Source organism: Balaenoptera acutorostrata, chromosome 4 (genome assembly GCF_949987535.1).
Source record: "Balaenoptera acutorostrata chromosome 4, mBalAcu1.1, whole genome shotgun sequence".
NCBI classification, from domain to species: domain Eukaryota; kingdom Metazoa; phylum Chordata; class Mammalia; order Artiodactyla; family Balaenopteridae; genus Balaenoptera; species Balaenoptera acutorostrata.
This window is the reverse complement of record NC_080067.1, coordinates 34,314,522-34,318,931: the sequence shown is the minus strand read 5'-3', so window position 1 is coordinate 34,318,931 and position 4,410 is coordinate 34,314,522. Positions and strand designations below refer to the sequence as shown.

The window sequence follows — 4,410 nt, the reverse complement described above, 5'->3', positions numbered from 1 at the left end:
CCCGAGGGCGTGTTCAGGTGTTACCCGGAAGAGCCCAACACTGATCCTTAAAGAAAACACAGCCGCTCGCACTGACCTCGGCTTACTAGTCGCCAGGCACCGGGCCAAGCACTCAGTACTTCATCCTCCTAACAACCCTGTGAGGTAGGTGGTGGTGTCATTATCCCCATTTTACAGATGAGGGAACAGACTCAAGAGTGAAGTCACACACTTGCCTAAGTCTCAGAGCTATTGAGTGGTGAGCAAAGATGGGACTCAAAGGTTCTGTGTGACCTGAGCTCCGGGTTACCCCAATACCCCCAAACTGCCCCTTAGGAAACAAGGAAAGAGGGGTAGGGGATGAATCCCGACACAGAACATTTTTAGAAATTTGGAGAAAACCCAACCACCACAGCGATTGGGGGCACCCACCCGAGTGCAACAGCTGCGCAGCTGTCAATGCCCGGCCCGGCCCCAGTGGACCCGTCCTCTGCTCCCCTATAGACCCGTGGCCTTGCCCTCAATAAATAAAGATCCCTGTGGGCAATTCTGCACAGGGCTCCCAGAATTCAAACCGCTGTCTTGTTTCTCAGACTTTTGCTTAAGAGAGCCTAGCGCTGGGTGGGCAGCAGGAATGCCTGACTTGGGTCAAAATACATATGCCAGTCTCTACCCAAAGCCTATCTGCCTTCCCTCCTCCCAGAATAGTGCCTGGTGACTTCTGGTGGCAAGCCAGTGAGGACCCAGCTCCCCGCGAGCTGTGGTCTCTGCTATTCCATTGTAGCCTGGCAGCTCCTACGATGGCTACAGCCAGAGTTCCAGTTCTGAGAGAAAGGGACAAAATGACCCTTGAGTGGCCTTAACTCTGTAGCTTCAGGGCGTAGTTATTCTCCTGAGAATAACTGTGGAGAAAGAGGTAGATGGTGACAACAGGAAGAGAGCTTTACCCCAGGGCACTGGGGCGAGACAAGGGAACTCTTGAATAGGGACACCCCCCCACCCCCACCCCCGCACCCAAGGAGGGAGAGATCATCCCTTTAGAGAGCACAGCCTGGGGGTAGGAAGTCTGCCAGCGCATCCCCTACTCCTGCTGGGCTCTGGCAGCTAGCCCACCTGCCATTTTCATGGTGCCTATAAAGTGCCATTGGCAAAACCACAGAATCAGGGACTGTGCTGGGGGCAGATGGTCCCAACACTTTAGGCCCTGGGGGACACTGGTGGCATCCGGCCCCAGCCACTCCTGGTCCCCGCTCCCCAGTGGAGCTTCTCCTTCCTCACTCCGTTCTGCCCGGTGCCTCCCCTGTTCCTCTGCTGGCGCCCTGGGCAGGGTCCCCCATATACTGCTCCATGTCTGTGCCGCTGTCGGGCTCTCTGTCCTCAGGGTGGGGCTGGAGGCTGCTGGCCTCCTGTTCCCACTGCACCTCCACCAGCTGGTAGAGCTCCATGGCCGTCACGGCGTCTTCCACCGACGAGTGCCCGTGCTGGCCCGCCTGGATTTTCCTGTGCAGCAGCTGCAGGGCCAGGTCCTTGAGAGAGACGCGGGTCCGGGCATGGAGGCTGGGCTGGGGACGTAAGTGGTGTCCCGGGTCTGGCCCCAAGGGTGGATGTACTTGAGGGCCTGGAAGTCATCGTGCAGGGCGTGCCCCACCAACGCCTTGCCCTTCAGGAGCCTGAGGATCTCTTTCTGGGCCACCTGGAGGAGGATGGCCTTGCGCATGTGCTGCCTGGTGACGCCGCTCCAGCGAGTGCGGTCGTCCACGATGGGCACCTCAGGCTGGATGTACTTGTCGTAGAGGACCTCGCTGTGGTAACTCGCCACGGAGCAGCGGGCCAGCTCACTCACCCGCCCTCGGGGTCCCGTGCCCACCATCTCACGGTCGATAGTCACGCACTTGCTGGGCAAGGGCCGAGCAGATTCTCTGGGGGTGGGCTTTCTGCGGCATGGGGCACCTCCAGATTCAGCCCTTGGACGCTGCCTCACGCTGCTGGCGGCTTCGGTGCCTGGGGGGGGATCCTGGCTCCGGGGGTGTGCTCCGCAGCCCATGCTCCTGCAGCAAGGCCTTCCGGGCCATGAACCGCGGGTGCTGTCGGCTCTTCCTCTCGTGTTTCCTCCGAAGCACATCCTTGGCGTTCAGGCTGGCCAGGGAAGGGCACAGGCACTGGGGCAGACTCAGGAGCTTCCCGGGCCACCGTCCCAATCAGCTCACCGCTCAGGGCAAGGGAGGTCTGGGAGGTAATCTGCCTACGGGGCAGCAGCCTGAAAGCCCAGCGAGTCTTCTCACGCCAGCACGTGGCGTCCAGGGAACCTGCAGCTCCAACATGCCCGGGCAAGCCCTGGTCTGGCCGCCAGCCTGTTGGTTTGCTCTTAATTTTTCTTATTCCTTTTTTTTTTTTTTGGCCACACAGCATGGGGAATCTTAGTTCCCTGACCAGGGATTGAACCCTGGCCCTCAGCAGTGAGAGCACAGAGCCCTAACCACTGGACCACTAGGGAATTCCCTCACCACTCATTCTTTTACAGCAGTGAGTCCAGGAGTTCAGTACACATCAAGCTGTGAACAGTACGCTGGCACACATTCTAGAAAGGGTTAGGAATATATATATATATCCTGAAATACTAAAAGTGGATGTCCTCCCATCCATGGCTGTATTATGGGTAATGAAAAATGTTTACATATATTACTTATTTTTACTTTCTAATTTTTCTTTTTTTTTCCCCATCTACACATTGTTTTTATTTGTATTCGATTATAAGCAAATAGCAGAATTAACACAACATTCAGCAACTCCAGACGGGCTTTTCTCACACCAAAGAAGTGTAATCAGTTTAACAGGCACAGACTTTCGGATTTCTGATAACCTCTTACCCAGCCCTGCAGCTCATCTAGATGGCCAGGCTTGAACAGCAAAGTGACTCTCTCCCTATTGCTTTTTCCATTATTGCTCTTTGAGGGAGTCAGAGCGGGACACTGACACCCAGTAACCAGCTTGAGGTGTACCACGTTGGGGGTTCGTGGACATGCCAGCCTCTGGTTGTCTTGGTGAGGTACACAGCCGTGAAAACACAAGTCAGAAGATGCCATCACACACTATTCTGGGCCCGGGCTCACAAAGGCAGAGGTAATCAATCTTTTTTTCTTTTCAACCTCCCTTAAAGATTCTCTGATGCTCTGCTCTAATACTGTAGACCTGGTCTTTTTACCAGAATTTTTTTCTTCTTTAAAGTCTGAGTTACTATTCTTATATTAACATTTTGATGACCCTATCATAGACCCAAATGATCCCCCCAAATGGAGTTCAAATTTGACCAAAACATAAACCCCCTAGAATGATAGAGGACAGGCAGAAGGAAAAGTCACCCCAAACCTAAATCTGACTGCTCAGGTCTTGGGAACGAGGAAGGGGAGAAATCTACACGCATCGCTAAACTGCAACACTGCTTGGGAAACTCTGGGATGGTTTCCATCTTCTAACTTTCCTCTGCTTCCCAGACAGCTGCTCGGGGAGTTTGGGCACAAAGTCATCCCATTCAGCCTGGTAACATGTGCCGGCCACCGGGGCTCAGAGCTTGTACCTTTTACAGAAGGACGCCACCGTGAAATTGCCATGATGGGCTCCAGATCGGTTGCTGAGAATGCGTTCGTCACACTTCAGCGGCCTGTCCTGCTCGCAAGCCAGCCAGACGTGGTGGTGAAGGCCTGTGCCCTTGGGGGACCCAGAGCCCACATAATCAGAGAGGACCGAGCCACTGCTGATGTTGTTGCCCTTCACGTTGACCACCAGGAAATGGTGCCCTTCCGGCTGGGAGCATCTGGGTAGGTCAAGACCAACGTGTAGAGTTTATCTGGATCAAGGCCATCCCATGCGATGCTCGTGGGCCGGTTCTTAACCTGGGTGGGTGTTAGCACTTCACCCAGCTCGTCAACCTCTGCCCCGCCGTTCTGGACTTGCAGCGGGTGCTGCGGCCGCTCGTCCACCTCCTGCAGGCTCAAGGGTCCCGGCCACTTGCTGAGGTCCAGTGGCCTCACGGGGCCGAGCAGGGCAGACAGCAGGGAAAGTTGCAGGACAGCAGCACCGACTCCGAGCGGTCTGCCTCTAATTTTTCTTACACTGAACATTTGCTTTCAAAATAAGGAAAAAGTACGTCATTTATTTTTAACCAATAAAAGGGAAAATCAGAGAATAAGAAGGAGGAAAAAAATGAAAGCAGAAACCAGGGCCTTCTGTAGGGGATGTAGAGGTGTGTTAGTGTAGAATCAGTTTATGACAATCCTGGAGGTTGGCATTCCCTGGAATTCTGGAGTCAAGGCATGAGCTTTTTGACTCCGACCTATACTTGTGAGAATGTTTTAATAAGCGGAATGGTTTTTCTCACCTTCTATCTGTATCAGTGAATACAAAGGGGTCCCATGGAGGAGGTAGAAAGTAATG

General features: G+C 54.1%; 2 pseudogenes; both read right to left on the bottom strand.

The window, feature by feature from the left end:
* Positions 1-477: 477 nt before the first annotated feature.
* Positions 478-3,400, bottom strand: LOC103000869 (apoptosis-enhancing nuclease-like; annotated as a pseudogene).
* A 2-nt stretch (positions 3,401-3,402) lies between these two features.
* LOC103000585 (phosphatidylethanolamine-binding protein 1-like) lies at positions 3,403-4,097 on the bottom strand (annotated as a pseudogene).
* Between the last annotated feature and the right edge of the window lie 313 nt (positions 4,098-4,410).